Here is a 17,206-nt window from a genome sequence, read left to right on the forward strand (position 1 = left end):
TGCATGTATCACAGTTGTACAAGAGAAAGAGAACGTGCCAAAATTGCTATTTGTGAGAAACTGAGTTACGGCCAAGTATAGCTAAATGTTGGGGCCAGAACCTCTTCTCCCTTTCCATAAAGCTGTCCTGACAAGCAGCTGAGGGTTTTCGTAGGGTGCGAGCGTTTTCAGATGCTCTGGAGCTGGCCGCCCGCTCCGTTGTATCCAGCGCTCACGCCGGGGCCCAGGGCCAGGAGCGTGCAGCACGTTGAACACCTTCTCTACCACACCTGGGACCCAGGCCAGGTGGCACGACGTGGGGCGGCACTGGGGCTCCTCTTCCCCAGGAACTGTTGCATCAAACATAATTTGCCAAAAATTCCCAGATCTATTCTGTGCTAAACTGTTTTACTGTCCTCATGTCTTCCAGCTTGACAAAACTTAGCATTTTGGGGTGGTTTTTTATTCCATCCTTTGAGAGATGTTTGCATGAGTGTGAGTAAGAAAGAGACCAAGTGGCTGACAATCTTTTTTTCTTCTCCAAGTGGGATCCTTGCAGTATTATTACTGGTGTTATTAGCCCTATAAATGAATTGTTATTTGACTATTGGTAGTAGTGTTGGTGTTTGCATATACAGATTTAGGAGATTTCAGAAGAGACCTACAAGAATTTTGAGAAGTTTTCTAAGCTATTATCCAATAGCAAAAGACTGAAGAAGCACTGTCTTCAGGAAGAAGAGGTTAAGATATCCTGTATTTCAAACCCCAAAATACCTGCGTTTGGAGAAGACTTCTGATAGAAAAGGACTTTTAATCTAGTAGGGGAGGACATATAGTCAGACCAATGAAGGGACTGAATCTAGGGAATTTGTACTAGTAAGACCATTAAGAAAGAAAGAAAGAGAGAAGAAAGGGTGTAATTAAGCACTGTAACAGCTTGACTAGGAATGCAGCGACTTCTCCATCACTTGAAGTCTTTAAATCAAGATTGAATGTCTTTCTAAAAGATACTGGTTGTAGCTCAACCAGAAGTTATGAGCCATGGGCTTGATGCAGGAATCCCTTGGCTAAATCCTGTTAAACAGAAGGTCATACTAGATGGTCATAATGATCCCTTCTAGCCTTTAAATCTATTACTCTATTAATCTACTCTGGTCATGAAAATGTCATTTGCCCACACAAATTTCAGATCCGTTGAGCGTGCATACATTTCGGTGAACCAGCTTGGATGGGGGCTCCTCCGAAAACGTGCGCATAGCTCCTTCTGCCGCACATCTGCTTTAATGCCAACCTGAAACGTTCTCTTCTTAAAACTTTATTCCCAAAGGAAGTAGGCTGCCTGTTCGTACAATATTAATATGTGTTGTGTTTTCTTCTTAGGCATAAAACTGTATCATTTAAATTACAGGAGGAGCTATTTATAATTCTTGTTCATTTTGTACACAAATCCATGTGATTCCATTAGATATGCAGCATAGCCTGTTATACAGTAGTGAATGGAGATCAAGCGCTTCTGTTTACCTATGAAATTGCCTATTAAAATTACAATAACCACCGTAAAAATGACTTTTTTATGTCTCTCCTCTGAGAGTTTCAATTTACTGGTTCATGTGAAAATATCTTGCAAGTAATTGTAAATATTTTAGGTAGATTTACTCTGATATTACTTGATGTGTCAACTTCACTAAAAAAATGATCTAGTGAAATGTTAAAAAGACACAATCAAGTTGAAATCTACTCAATTATTTTAAAAGGGGGAAGTCATTTAATATTCTGTAGTTGCTTGTTACAAGTAGTTATGTAAATCCAGATTTGAAAGTTGAATATTCCCTTTTTCTCCCATTTTTAAAAAGACCCTTAAAAAATCTTGAAAATAGTAGAATTAGGTGGTGAAGCAGAATTATCAGCAACTAGAAGGCCTTGTGTTTGGTTGGCTTAAACCAACATAACTGTTCAACATTTGGGACTCTAGTCCAAGGCAGTCACAAATTCATCAAAATCGAAGCCGAGGGGCCGAAGAGGAGGCGCTTCCTCTTCCCTTTTATCACCTGTTGGTCTAACTTAAAATTTTCCAGCAGGCTGTATAAAAAAAAAAAAAAGATATTTCAGGTTAAATTTTAACCAATATTACAAGATTTCTGTGCAGATCTTACTGTTGAATCCTGATCACAAATGAGTCGCGTTGCCGTGCAAAGATCCCGGTCCATAAAGCAACCCCCCAGGCTTGGGCACAACCCCAGCAAGCGGGGTCAGAGCAAGGAGAGCTGCTCACCTGTGGCCAATCTGCTGAGCCTAATGCCAAATGAGGTGCAGGTGGCTTTCTGCAAATGGTGCTTATAGGTTTGAAGGTGGCAGCTTCAGTTTTTGCTTTCTTTGAGGGGAGATCTGCTTCATGTGTTTGCCACAAAGTGAGGGTTTTTTTTCATTCCCTTTTTATGGGAACTTATTAATCAAGTTATAAGCTGGAGGCCAGTTTTGCTAGGAGCTGAAATATTCCTGCTTCATCGTGTAAGACTGGAGAAGGGCGAGTGAAGAGGAAGGTCTGCACCTCGAGGAGCAGCAGGTGGTCTTGTACCTAAGGCACTATTGTTTGGTGCCAAGTCAGATGGAAGAAAGGCACTGCTGTCCGTGGGTGCTCCTGGAGGCTTTTCCTATGGGACCTACTGAGCGAACTTTTTCTTTATTTTTTCTGAAATGGAACAATTCCATAACCTGAGCTGGTGTTTGAAGGTGCTGTTCGTGGAGCTTCTGGAGGCTGAGAGGGTAAGAGACCTCTTTTCCGAGGTGAGTCAGTGTTGTTTGGTGCCTTCTGTGTGGTGGGTATATGTGGATGGTGGTGAGAAAAGGACATATGCTGCCACTAAAAATTACATGGATAAAATTCAGATCCTGTCTCATACAGCAGCCTCCCAGAGATGTGTGCTTACTGTTCAGCTGTTAAGATTGTTATTAAACTTTATGGACCATAAACCCCATGGAAACAAGGGAAGTGAACAACTATGCTATTACAATAGTGTCAAAACAGGAGGCATATTTCATAGCTTCAGAACTGTAAGCCTGCCTACATGCAGCATTTCAGCTCTCGGGGGCTGCCTCAGACTACAGTGTTTATTTAATCTCTAAATTAAATGCAATATTGCTAATACATAGAGCCTGGAAAAATATGTTCCTTTTAGTTTAAAGTTCAGCTTCATAAATCTAGCTTTGCAGGCTGCCTTCTGAAATGGGAGTTGATTGGGTTTTTTTTATTTAAATATTTGTCAGACATCCATCATCTTTTAATATTTCTTGTCATGGGAACCCACTTAATTCCAAGCTAAATCCATCTTGATTTTCACTAAATGCCCCAACTTGCTTAGTCCAACAGCAGAGTCCTGATTAGGGGAGACAGACAAACAAGGGGCTGTTGTGGGGGTGGGAGGGGGAAAGCAGAGAGGTTAAACACAGCCTGACTCAATGGGGCTCGGAATTTACTTTCAAATGTATTTATTTTGAGAAAGGAACTGTCAGCCTCTGTGTATGTGTTTTGATGTGTTAGCCGGCCTGTCCCTCGTATGTATATATGTGCATTTCAGGGTCCTCCTGCAAATTGCTTTTGACTGGGCCAAGTTACAACAGTTTAAGTATCATCTTTCGTGTAGGCACAGGAAATAGTGATGCTTTGGAAAAAAAATCCCCAAAGCTCATATTGCAATATTCTAAAGACCGGGACGCATGTCTGTCTGCAGGGGTTGGTGTGGGGGGTCCTGTGCCCCTTTTCCCCTTTTAAAAAAGAAAAGGCTAAAGTAGCAAAGTGAGGCTGAAGTGGCAAAACAAAGAAAATGAGGGTTATATAACTGGAACTTTGGCCTGGGGTACGTACTGCTGGTCAGATGCTGTCTGACGATGGGATTGCGTGTTGCGGGTTTCTCCGTGATTTGTGGGTTACGGCTCTGGTGAAGGTTGGGTTGGTTTATTGGTGCATGTGTGTGCTGGTTTTTTGTTCGGTTGGGGTTTTTTTCCCACTAAAGATTTCAGGATCTGGAAGCAGGTAACCAAGTTTGAAAAATAACGGCTATATTTTGTAAGAATGGCAATCTACTATTTCTTCTTTCCCTTCTTGCAATGATTAATAAAGAGACAGCTTTGGTGTGACCGGTCCCTCCTCCCACATACACACTTTCCTCTTTCCTACAGACTGCTAATGACTATCACTGTTATTGTTGAGTGCCGTTGATCATAGGAAAGGAATGTATTTTGTGCTGGGTTTATAAAACTGATTTTCATGTGATTCTCCTATCCGAGTTGATTAATTGCCACCAAATTAGGGACTGTGCTTTGACGGAATTTAACCCATTGTTTTCTACTTGTGGCAAACGTGTTAATGCTGGTGAGGAAAGTTTGTTACCCATGGGTTATCCTGGTTTGTTGCTTATCAAATGGGATCCCCTGAGCAGGGTTTAAAATGTTGTAAGCCTGCAACTGGCAACAATTTTTCGTGTGGCTGGGAGGTTATTTTTCCTAAGCACATTGCTAAGTGTGCATTTATAGTGTTGCATGTAAAATGACCTGTGATGTTTATTTGAAGCTATTATTTAAAGAATGCTATTGTTATCTAGTGAGTTGAGAGAATGGTTTGTAAATATGCCAGGAGAAACTAATTTAAAAACACTTGAAATCACTTTCTCTATGAAAATCAGAGAGGGAAATGAGCTGAGTGATACACCTGTAAGTCTATAGATATGTATACTTTTTTTTAACTAGGCCAGAAATTCTGTTGAAATATGAAAATATTCAGGCCAAAGAGAGTTCCTGTGCCTGGCAGACTTGTGTTTTTCCCCAAATGCTTCTATTTTAACATGTCTTGTTCCTTAAGTGGGCATTATGTTACTGTACTTTATAGGTACTTTTCCAAAAGAAATTTAATTACATTGTCATTTTAGATGGTAAGAGTAAGCTGCACAGTATACGGTTCCCAAAAAGTGAATTCATTTTTAATGCGCCATCTGTTGCTGCAATACAATACGGAGATAAATAGTTGGAAAAGAGAAAGAGAATTGACAAGAAAGAGAAATGAGTTTTGATTTGCCCTTTCATCGCGCACATAAAACAGCATCAGCTCAATCAATGCACGGAAATGAAAGCTAATACACAACAGCGGTTGGTCCCAATTTTCCCCACCTGTTGTATCAAGTCCTAATGAAGAAAGAGGCGATGAGAGTCAGTGTGTTAACAGCTGCTTCTGCCCGCCGAGGCTCGGCCGTGCCCGGTGCCCGGGGTGCGCTGGAGCAACGGCCCCGGTGCCGGGACAGGGACGAGCCGACCCGTGAACACGGAGAAGTCCACGCCAGGAAGTTTTAATCAGCCCTTTTTACAAAAGGGGTTTTGATGGATAGTTCCAGGCTCTTTAGAGTGGGGGATCTCCCTGGTAATGTCGTGCTTTCAGGAGCTTGTTAGGCAGCTTAAAGCTGTGATTAATATTTAGCGAAATGATATATGGGGAGGCTTGAAAGCCGAGGTTATTTACTGCGTATAATTAGCTATGGTTATTATTTGTAAAAGACGCTTTGTGGATTCTACATGTAAGTAACAAAGCTCAGTAAGAGGGTTTTATTAGTTATAAAGTTCAGTTAGTATCAAAAAGCTGTTCTGTAAAGCCCATTATTCAAATGTTTGAAAAGAAATATTGAATGAAATGATAAGCAGAGCCTTTCTTCTTCAGGGAGACATGCGTCTAGGAAGATTTTCTGGTGAGATAAGTTTGTCGGTTCCTCCTCTCCCCTTGCCTCCTCCTTTTTAAAATGAACTATGTTACAGAGACATCTGTGTGTAGATTCTCAAAGCTGAAGGGAACAACAGGGTAAGGAAATGAGCATTGTTAGCTTGGTGGAATAAATTCCACCTGACACTTTAAGGTGACATTGCTTGCTTCAACAGGGGGAGATTAAAGAGAGAAATTCTGTCTTTCCCACGGTAGGAAATGTCCCTTTATTATCTAGAGCAAAAGTATATATTAAAAAAAATTAAGAATTTGCTGCTTTTCCCAGGTTGCTGAAGTGCCATATTGAAGAAGAAAGACAATTTAAGTAAAGCACGCGGTGTGTGTACGTGTCCTTCCTCATCACTGCTTACTTTTTAGGGTCAAGTGATAAAAGAGACCCAGACGTGTAGAGTCTGGTATGTCTGGTGTTCTCTGCTCTGAGAGGCAGACGCTTCAGACAGTTGGAGACTTCATAAATAACTCAAGACAGAGATTGTGGTTGGCTTTTGTGTGTTTATTATAACAAAAGAGAGACAAGAAACCCCGAAGTATTGTGAGGCAGGCAAGGGGTGCATATGGAAGCAGTTATTTTGCTATGGGTGGCGTGGTAAAGTTAGGTAACGGGCAGGCTGCTTTGTGCCCGATTTGAAAAGGTTTTGAGCAGTTCCTATCCCAGGTAGCTCTTAACGTTAAAAGACCCTTCGGGCATCTGCTGCATAAGTAACATTGAACTTGGCCTTGAAAAACTAAATGCGTTCTTCCTTGGAGTGCTCTCGGCTTGTTTATCTCCCTTCCGTTTAGGGCATATCAACCGTATTTCAAGAATTCAGCAAATCTGATAGAACTATAAATCAAATTATAAAAGTCTTGGTTCTGATCGGGGCTCCATCCCACTGATCTCCGTGATTTCTCTTTTGAAAGTGAGATTTTCTAGGAAGAAAAGGGAAGAGAAATGGTGTCAGTGATGCTTCTCTTAGCTTTACTACATCTGTAAATCCTTCCCTGCTGATCATGGTAGTAATGCCAAAGAGCACTTCTGAATTCTTGACTGAAATCCATGTGGGAATAACGGAGTTCTGTTGCGTCTGATCTCAGGTTGGCATCATTATGCAAAAGCAGGTAGCAGCTTCTGGTGCTCGGAGAAATCCTGGTGGAGCATATTAAGGAAAGTACGTACAATTACTCCTTACTGACTTTCAAACCATGTTAGGGTTGTCCTCAGCTACAGTGAACATGTTTTACTTTTGGTTTATGTTGTTGCTATTTAATTGTGGGAGACAAGTTTTCCTTCATAGCTGCTCTCGGTCTCATTCATATTCTTCCCCTCGTATTCCTTTCCTTCTTTCTTTCCTCTCTTGTTTTCATCCAGATTTCTAGACCTGATTAGCAGTTACTACAGCTTGACAAATAGGCTGAGTTTCTAGCCAAACCTTGTACTTACCTCTATGTCACCCTTCTTAACAGAGGGGGGTAATAAAAGAGAGCATTTCAATAATTTTTGAAGAATTATTTTCTCGTTTAAAAAAACAAGGAATTTTTTTAACCTTAAAATGTTTATTATTATTTTGATATTTAGCTCTGCTTTTTGGAACACACGTGATCTGCAGAGATGTGATGTGTTGAGAAACATACATACAGGAAGCAGAAAGAAGCCTTGTTTGTTTTCTAGTTTTTGTGCAGTGATTAACACTGCTGCAAGTTCTGCTGTAATTCTTGCCTTTCAATTTCGGAATAGTTTGGAATATTAAGGTTGAGACAGAATTAGAAGTCTGAGAAACAACCTGAAGTATTTATGTGATTTATGAATTCTTTATTTCTCCGCTGTGCAGAGGTGACAGACTGAACAAAATGTCTGGTTTAGTATCAGACCCTCCAGTCCAGCTCTAAGGTACTAGAAGCACTATATAAAGAAATTAGTGTTTGCTTCTTGCTCCATCCCTCCCTTTCCCCCTTCCTTCTGGCAGGCAGATATGGGTGTATTGCAACTTTATGCCCTAAATGGAGGGAGCATGACCATATCCAATGTTCACCTTCAGGGAGTGAGGAGAATTCCGTGTGACAAATCTCCTTTTTCCAAGGCACAGGGACAGGAGAATATCTGTTTAAAAATAAATCTCCCACCACCTATATTTTTTTCCAGAGAAGAGCTTAGTGAGGAGACCTCGGCTTTAAAGATGAGACTTTTGTGTCTATGTGTTAGTGCTTTTGCTCTATGGAGACTTGGAAGGCAAATCTGATAGAGCAAGAATAAACCTCAGTTCTGATCTTGCTAGGAGCAACTTAGTTGTCAGCAGCGTTTGCGACGCTTAGTGTGCATCCAGTTCTGTGAAGCGCCTCTTCAGATTCCAGTTTCTGCTGTCCCTTTAGCAAAGCGTACTGCACAAACCTGTTAAATATTTTTATCTTAAATGTTCCTCGTAGGTGCATCTTAGACCCATGAGCTACGGTCCCAAATTCTCACGTGACACTTTTGTTTGTTTGACCTTTGTTATGCATGCAGTGCTGTCACTGCGCTGCTACACTGCACCTCTCCATTGCTGGAGGAAGAGCTCGTGGTTTAGCCGCTGCATGTTTGTAAGATGCAGACAAAACTGTCCCCTGACACCATGTTGGCGGCTCTGAGTTGTGCTGTTGAGCTTGTACCGGTGGGCTCAGCAGCTGTTGTCTCTTCCTCCAAAGCCCCGTTTTGCCACTGGAAGGTTTCACACCAGGGAAGTCAGTGCTGCTGTAGCTTGGCAGCTTGGTGTCCATCAAGGTTCTTGGGTTTATGTCTCTGTATGTGGCTGTTTCCCTACAGCACGAAGGTTAGGAGCTTGGTTACTCCTGACCCGGCAGGTCTCACTAGGAGCTGAACCCTGAACGCGGAGGCGAAAAAGAAACAACTTTCAAGCTAGTTTTGTGTCCACTTAACAATTAATTTCTCATAGGATAGTGAGGCTAATGATATCCCTGACGCCGTAGCTTATTATGCAGGTTGGTAGGTGGAGCTGGAGCCTCTCCTATGATCCTAACAAAATAAGGCTGTTTCTTAATGAAAAGTGTGGCAGTGTATGCTGGCACACCAGCATATACGTTTTCCACTTTGCTTGCTTTGTTATCAGGCCATGGTTAAGCTTGATTAACTGTCTGTGTCCAAGATTTTATATATGTTTCCTTTTTTAGCTGCAGTAAAGCACGATAAAAGCATGGTTTGCTGTTGAAAGGGAATGTCTCTGTTCACTAAGTATTAATAATTACAACGGTATTGAGATGAAAATGCTGTAAATATATCATAGAAGATAAGGGGCTTAAGCATCGGGGGCACAAATTATCATAAATACAGGTGCGTTATTTTAATTATCCTATCTGTTTCAGTATCTTAGATACCAGTTTATGAAGTGATCAGACTAGATAACATAGTTTGGGTTGATATTCAACTTGTAAAAAGGCCACAGCAAGTTATATAATGTAATTACCTTTGTGTAAAATCAGTCAACAGTGTTGAGGTAAAAAAATTGAGAGTCAATACCACCATATTGGCTTTTCTTGCACACCTGACATGCAGACATGTATCCACGTACAGCTCAGTCATAAAACAAGAGCTGTAAACCTCCAGGACGTATGTTCGTTTTCCTAAGCCTCTGCGTGATTATACTATTTGTTACATTTTTTTCTATTCATTTTTACTACAGTTTAACACAACCATGTGGGTGTTTGGCTTTGGTTTTGTCTATTTCTCAAATCACAGCATATCAGTAATGGAATAGCGGTGCAGGTTCAAGAGGAAGATCTTGCTTGAGACAGCTGGGTCAGACCCAGGAGGGGACCTGGGACACAGTGGCCCTGTTAGTCAGAAAAAAGGGACAGGGGTTCTGTGGGAGATTGATGCTTTACTCACAGCAGCCTCGTCCAGGTGTACCTTGTTCCCACTCTGCTATGGGGAAACAAATGTACCTCCATGACAGCAGCTGAACATCCCCTGCCCTCTGGCCGCTGCAGTCCTTGGTGTGAGTGGTGCAGGGCTGTGTTCTGCTACTTCTACCTTTGCCACCAGAAAACTTTGACTCGTAAAATGTTATGATTTTGAGCCTGGAACAAACTTTTTTGTCGCTTTCTCTAGCTTGTTTTTATTTGTTTTAAAACCCTTGAAAGAACAGTTTTAGGCTGGAACATGGATGTGCCCTCAGCTGCGCTGCTATGACTCCAGGAGGAACCACCGCAACATGAGGGTTTTGTTTCCTTGAAGAGCTGAAAAATTTAAGAGCAAGAGGAGGAAAAGGGGAGGATGCGCATAAATGTTGGAGACGTAAATTACGGCTGTGATGCCTTTTTGTATCCCATTTCCAGGCAGATTTCTCTGGCCCTGCCCTCTGTGAGCTGTGTGCCTGCAGCTGCAGTTCTCCGTGCAGGATGGTGCCTTTTCACCACCGTCCACCCTGAGCCTGCGCTGAGTGTGTGTTGGTGCGTGTGTTTCCCTGGGTGTTGCGAGGCTTGTCCTTCAGACTGCTTTTGGGGCAAGACCGGCTTTTAATTTGCCATTTAAGATGAAATCAGTATTCAGACTTGTATGAAATAACGACTGCAGGTACGTGCATTGCAGTTTGTGTTTTACACTAAAACTCCAATCAGGAGTTCAAAAGAGAGTGCTGATCACTCTGGCCTCTGGTTGTATAGTCTATGTGCCTACAAAAGCAGTTGGTCCTTTGTATATACATATTTACATAAAATATTCTTAGGATTAGTGTTTCGTTAAACCCAGAAATGTAATAGCAGTGTCTCTGGACCTCCGCTTCTGCCTGTGTCTTTCCACCTTCAAAAATCTCTTGCTTTGAAGTAAATAGCCGTCTTTTGCTCCAGATGTCTTAGTGCTATAGAGAGCTGTTAAATTGTACCTGCTTCCAAAGCGTGTGAAAAATGAGAATTCCTGAGAAAAGCTTTTGACGTCTTTTGAAAAGATAATAGCAGTGTAAGGTAACAGGGAGAAAACTGTGCACTTTACTTGCAGTTTGATCACTTATTTTATACCTGTGCATTACTGTTTCTTTAATGTTCACATATAAAATTCAGTTAAATGTTGTTCCTAAGAGCTGCAGGCAAACTCTTCTGAAAATACCAAGATAATGAACTTGAACCTGAGCTTTCTCCATCAAAGAAATCATTATAGACAATGTGTGTTAGCTTTTGGCTTTATTCAGTTTAAATTCACATTTTCTTTTCCGTAGGAAGAAGAAAGTGCATCTTTAAGAGGAGGTGTTTGTTAAATCAATATATACCTGTTGGTATTGCTAGGAATTGCCTTTCTGCTTTCAAATTGCTGTACAAAATACCTGAGTAGGCATAATGTCAAGAATGGAAATAATCAAAGTGTATTTAAGACTCACTTAAAAAAAAATCCATTTAAAAAGTAGGAATGTGTTTTTCAGGCATTTTAAGACCATAAATTGAAACACAACTATTGAAATTCTTTTTCAAAGCTATTTGAAGCTGCGGTGTATTTGCATAGCCACAGAGTGAACTTTTTTGTCCTCATCATTTAAGTTTTCTAGCAGTTCTGTCTTTTAGGAGACTCCGGTGCCCCATAAAAAGCAAATACTCAAATTTTCAGTTTCTAGGTACTGAATGTTTTCCCTTCTGCTGGATTTGTTTGTATAACGGTGATTTATTTTAAAAAGAAAAAGGGAGAATAAGTGAGAAACTAAAGAAACGAATGGAAGATTTTGGAAAAGGTCATTAAACAAGCCATCTAAAATCTGCTAGATACTGTCAAATGCTAAAACAAATATACCAGCATGGTAGAGAGGAGGTGAGCTGGAGCCCAAGCTGCACAGCTCACAAAGCCTGTGGTGTGCTAAGCTGGACTTAACTAGAGCGCTGCCAGCTGATTTCAATAGCAACGTGATTCGGAAGGTAGCACTTGCAGTGAGAATAAAACCCCTTCAATCCTTACCAGTCAACAACTACAGGGGGCTCTCAGGGGCCATTTACAAGTGCTGAGGCTCCAAGTTTGGTCTTACGAGCACAAAACTTTCCTATAGAAGCTTGCTTGCTTTTCTTTTGTAATTATTCTTCCAGCATCATGAAGTGTCTAGCAATTGCTGATCTTCTTGAGAGAAAAAATACTGAAGCTGTGGTGTGTGCTTCACCCTAAGGAAAAGATCAAGCGTAGTCTTGGAAAAATAAGCTTTTTATGTATTTAAACTTTGGATGGGTTTGGTGGTTGGGTTTTTTTTTGCTTTGAATAACTGCAATGAACCCATCAAGAGGCACTGAGCGTGCTGCCAAGTATTAAAAGTGATGGAACAAAAATGGGGTACAACTAACTCATCTCTTGCATCCTGGGGTGCCTAATGCGGCATTCACACACACACAACCCCAGAACACCCCAGGAGAACCAGGCAGATGAACACCCTTGGTTTTCAAAACTAAGCTGGTTTCTACTCTCACGTGGTCTATTAATGCTCCAAGCAATTAACGTTGCCTGTATTTTGTTTGTATTGATCCTCAGTGTGCTTGTTCTCTTATGCCTTGTTCTGCGCCAGGTCGCGGGCCGGCCTTTCTTCATCTTGACTCGGTTGAAAAGGAGACAGGACCTTCACTGGTGCACAGTAATTTGGATGATGGAGAGTTATTTGTAGTGATAAACTGCTGTTCTTTAGTTTGTCCCTCTTGTCCCCACCATTGCTCCTTGGGTCCATAAACCTGCTAGTAGATATCTGTCCTAATCCATATTAAGAAGAAATCTGCTCATGATGAACATCAAACCGCTCTTTAATGGAGTTTGTCAGTCAGGATGACCAAGGCAGGATGTCTACCCAAGCTACTGGGTATATGAGACACAGGGAATCCAGAAGTATCGTCCCATCAAAATTACACCCACACCTGAAGGAGAAGGCCTGACTTTGGCCTGTGGCTCATAATGGGAGATCATTTCTCATAAAGTGAGTACACATGGATCTCCATTAGTGTCCACAGACACCCAAGTTATTGCTTCTTTCTGCCTTGCACAATTGGGGAAGACATCCACAATGGGCTGCACCCTTTTCCAGTGAGTGGAGTTTTCAAGATTTTACACTCTGATATTCAGCAAAGTCCTTAACTGTCATCTGAAATGCTGGTACTTTGAACCAGAAACCGTGATTCCTCCTGAAAAAGCAAGTTTAAATGCAAAAATGTGAAGTTTTTGAGTCTGAGGAGTTTTTTAGAGCAATCAAGTTTATAACCCCCATGCACACAACTGACCAAGGGATTTAGATGCTCCAGCAAAGCCAAAGACCGTATTTTTTAATTTAGGTATAATCATAGCATTATATGAAAAGTCTTTTATTCAGTTTTTCACTTTCAGAGCTTATCTTCTACAATTCAATGTAACAATGGCTCTATACTGCTGGCCCTCCAGAAAACGTCAGGCTAATTTTTGCACAGATGCACTTGCAAAAATCAAGTTCAAAATGGAGTGAATTTGAACAGTTCCCTGCATACAGTATTCCTACCCCATATTGTGCACATGGCTACAGTTTTCAAGAAAACAAAACCAAGCCCACAACGTGATAAAAGAGCATTGTAAGGTAGAGCCGTTTTGCCTGGAGATCTGGCAGCACAGGATGGTCTTTTATAGTTTGTGTCACCTATTTTGGTGGAAAGCAATCATCTTTACTGTCTCAATTGATTAGTTTTGGTGTTCCCGTATCCGTTGTTTTAGCAATGCTGCTTTCGTAGCTCTGCTGTGTTTTAGAGTTCCACTCCTACAATCTGTAGCCTCAGGTGTGATATAAAAACTCATGACTGTAAGCAGTCTTGGGTTCTTCCTTTCCTTTCTTTCCAAGAGTGATATGGTTCTGAAAGGATGGAGAGCAAACAGCAAAGGCAGCAATGATGATGATGGTGATGATGAGTTGTGTTGTGCTGATTGCATCTCCAGAAGAATTCAGAATATCATTTAGTAAATGTTTGCAGTAAGACTTTCACTGTGTCTGATAAAATCTTACCTCTTTAGAGAGACGTGATGCTTGGAAACATCTTGTGGTTTTGTTGTTGTTTTATGATCTCTTATGTTTAGTGGTTTATTTTTGTATTCTTTACACAATTTGTGCTACAGGCACAGTTGGGGCTCCGTGTATTCTGAGAGATTGTGCCTTTCCCAAATACACAAGGACTGGCTGGTTGGTTCGTTGGGTTTTTTTCTCTCTGTCCTTCTCAACAGACTTGAGTCACAACTTTGTACCCCTGGAAATAAGTATATATTCTAGGGAGCAATGTTTCTTTGCTCTTACTCTTGGGTACCTCTGGTATTTGCAGTACACCTTGATGCTGTGTGCAGAAACACACTGTGCACACCTAAATGTGACCTCTGTTTGGTTGTCCTGATTTATGAGATCCCACGCATACTATAGGGAAGAAAAATAAATATGCAAAGTGCCAGTAGACTTTTAATGGAGTTACTCAGTAGTTCTTTGCAGAAGCTGACCTTGAAATGGCTTTTCATGCACAAGTCGAAGTATGTAAATTAAGATCTCAAAGTGACAGTTCAAAACATGTGTATAGTTTGTAAAGTTCTTGCCAAAGCCGTGGAAATTTCATGTTCTACAAAGGCCATTTTACCAGGCTCCGAAACTGTGGGTAGAAAAATGGCATTGCTCAAGCACTCAGTGGAATTTGGTCAGAGCACTGAGTTTCACTTCAGTAGGATGAGGAGTCTGCCAAAATTTACTCATAAAAACATTCTGCCAGTCCAGTGTAGAGCTTCCAGCTCCCTTAAAAAAGCAAAACCTAAACTGGTATCGAAAACAGAACTGATATATGCCTAATTTTCTTTAATGACATTTGCTTTGCTACTGTTCAGAGTGTCAGAGATGGCAAAACGAGCAGGACAACCAACTCTTCCACAGTGAAATGAGAAACTTGTGGGGCTTCCAGCTCCTCTTTGCTAAAGAGTAATAACAATATAAAACTTCATAAAATGTTGCTGTTGGCTGCATTTACATGTCAAATGCTCCCAGAAATGTTTTCATCTCATATTTTGCCTCTTGATTTCCCCGTACTCCCATTCTCCAAGCATTGCTTCTAAGTTTCCAGTCCCAGCTCAAAATTTTTCCATACTGCTGAGGATAGTAAGTATTTTCCCCTCTACCCTCTGCCATTGTTTGCAACAACAAAACAGCTCAGTACAATGAATTTAAGTTACAGTTATGATTAGTCCCCATCTACAGCAACCACCACATTTGGCATAGAAACCTCTTCTGGAAGCGTTATTGCAGATAGATAAACAAGCCGATACACTGGGCTGGGAAACAGCTGGGTTCCCAGTGACAAATCTGTTGTGGGGATGAAGAGAAAATCCAGGCAAAGCATTTGGTTATGTGGTAGTGCGCAAGGTTAGGCAGACATTATAATTAATGCCGCTAGCACTAAAAAGACATCAGGGATGTAGCGTGCGTTGATTATTTCTTCTTTCTGTTTAGACTAGTTTCCTCTCCTTTGCAGCTGTATGGTTATGCCAACAAAAGCCCCTGAGACCGAGCTTTAGCCGCTGCTCCTCTATAACTGCATCATTACCTCGCTCCAAACAAAGTCTTTTCTTTTTGTCAATAGAGGATGAAAACATTATTGGATTCAGGAGCTCCTGGTAGTTCCTGTATGCAGCTGGGGATGAGGAGGATAGATTTATGAAATGGACCATTTCAAATGGCATTATCTTCCCACAGTGAGGTACACCTTTCATAAATCATGGGAGAGCGCTTGGAAAATAAAGCATTTGTTATTCCTGCCATACGTTGTATTTGCATCCTCCACAGTGTGATCTTGGGACGGGGGGCGAGAATCCTCCGTTTGCATTTGTTCTTCCCAATAATTAGGAATTTTTATTTTACGATTATGCGAAAACTCAGGATAAAACTTCAGAACAAGCTTTACGACATGAATTTGTAACTTTGTTTAGTAGCGGGGCACGCACTGACCTTCAGTTTTCTAGTTTTGGGATGAAGCCAACCATTTCTTACGTACATGCGACATTGCAGGGCATCCTCTGCCTCATTGTGCAGCGGGAGGTCGGCTGGGAAGAGGAGTTCAAGTGTAGACAAAAAACTATTTTTTAAGAGTGGTGTTAGTGCTCTTTTGTGGGTATTTTTGCTTCTTAAACTCAAAGACCTTATTTTTGCTGCATTAATAAATCTCTCCCTGATGCCTTTTGAACTCACCAGCATCTCTATATTGTACTGGGTGGGAAAATGGCTCTTTCTGTGTTGTCAGTATTTTTTCTGTATTTTCACAACCCAATATTGCAATAATTTTAACAGCGAGTCTGACGCCCCTTGGGATAAATGCAGGTCTCTATTAAACCTGTAACTAGCCTGATGTGAAAAGTCAACATTTATTACACTGTATTATTGGTGTGGATACTTGAAAAAAATCATCTGTTTGCTCTGGAGAAGAAACTTTTGAGAATGCTGTGAGATTGCAACTTGTCATTACCTGCGATGAGCCGAGGAGAAAGGCCTTGATTTGGGGAAACTGTTTTGATCAGAATGGATAGAAAGATGACGGTGATAGTAGTGAAGCAAATTGCCTTGTTTAAGAGTGGAACGAAAGGAAGCATCAATGGAATGTTGAAGTGTGTGTTAAATTGAGCACATTCTCTAGAAATTTAAAAACCTAACATTGTTAAATTTCTAATTTGCAAACTGAATTTGGGAAAGGCCAGACTTCACGCTTGTCTGTACCGGCTTAATTCTGCCTCCTTGTCTATCTGTGTGAAAATTAATTGTTTCTGTTACAGCTTTCCATAGGTTTATACCCCACTGGCAGCACATCATATTGAAAACCAAGGGGTGATTGTGACACTGGAACTTCAAATGCTTGACTTGGCTACCTGGCCTTTCTTCTTCTTTTCTTTTTAAATATGGATGGGGGGAAGGAGCAAGTGGATTGGTGCTTTTCGTATCAACTTTTCTTTTACGTAGTACATGTTAAAGTGATGAAAGAGTAGTATTTTATAAATTTGTATTTCATAGAAGACTGAATATAATGTATTTATTTCCTTATAGACATTACAATATTATTTTTTTCCTCTCGGATGTGCTTACAAAAGCTTTTATTAAGACCAGAGCATAGACGAGAGAAGCCTATTGCTGCCAACGTGAAGCTCAAAGCTTCCTCTGCAGTGGGAACTGAGAGATCAAGTCAAGGTCAAGCTCACTATTTATTGCTGAAATTTCTGCAGACACTGTTATTTGGATGTAATGAGCCCTGCTTGGATCCGGTTTGCAAAGATAGGAAAGCTTTGAACTTGGAAGTTTGGAGGCTCCAGTTACATACGTGGGTATCTGAACCCTGAATCTGAAGGCTTGGCATTTTAGATGTTGGCTTTCCACAGGATTTAGAACTTATTCCTGTGATAGTGAAAATGTATTTTGCTGAGGGCTGAGGAACTCCTCGGAGCAGTGTAAGCTTACCTGGTCAGGGCTTTCCTTGCCGGGGCTGGGGGTGCCGCTCCTGTGCTCCCCGAGCACATAA

At 41.1% G+C, this 17,206-nt stretch overlaps 1 protein-coding gene across 4 annotated transcripts in view; it reads left to right on the forward strand.

Annotated features, from left to right (window-relative positions):
• The window catches only part of WWOX (WW domain containing oxidoreductase), a 471,250-nt gene that overhangs the window by 317,321 nt on the left and 136,723 nt on the right, over window positions 1–17,206 (forward strand). Inside the window, exon 9 of one of the 4 annotated variants that reach the window (XM_065028520.1) lies at window positions 1–17,206. This exon is cut by the window's left edge and continues 94,941 nt beyond it; it is cut by the window's right edge and continues 22,959 nt beyond it. The exons of the other annotated variants lie outside the window; for them this stretch is intronic. The gene's annotated coding sequence lies outside the window, so the exon portion shown is untranslated. 4 annotated transcript variants of the gene reach the window in all.

The sequence above is a fragment of the Columba livia genome, chromosome 13 (assembly GCF_036013475.1).
Source record: "Columba livia isolate bColLiv1 breed racing homer chromosome 13, bColLiv1.pat.W.v2, whole genome shotgun sequence".
Taxonomy (NCBI): Eukaryota; Metazoa; Chordata; class Aves; order Columbiformes; family Columbidae; genus Columba; species Columba livia.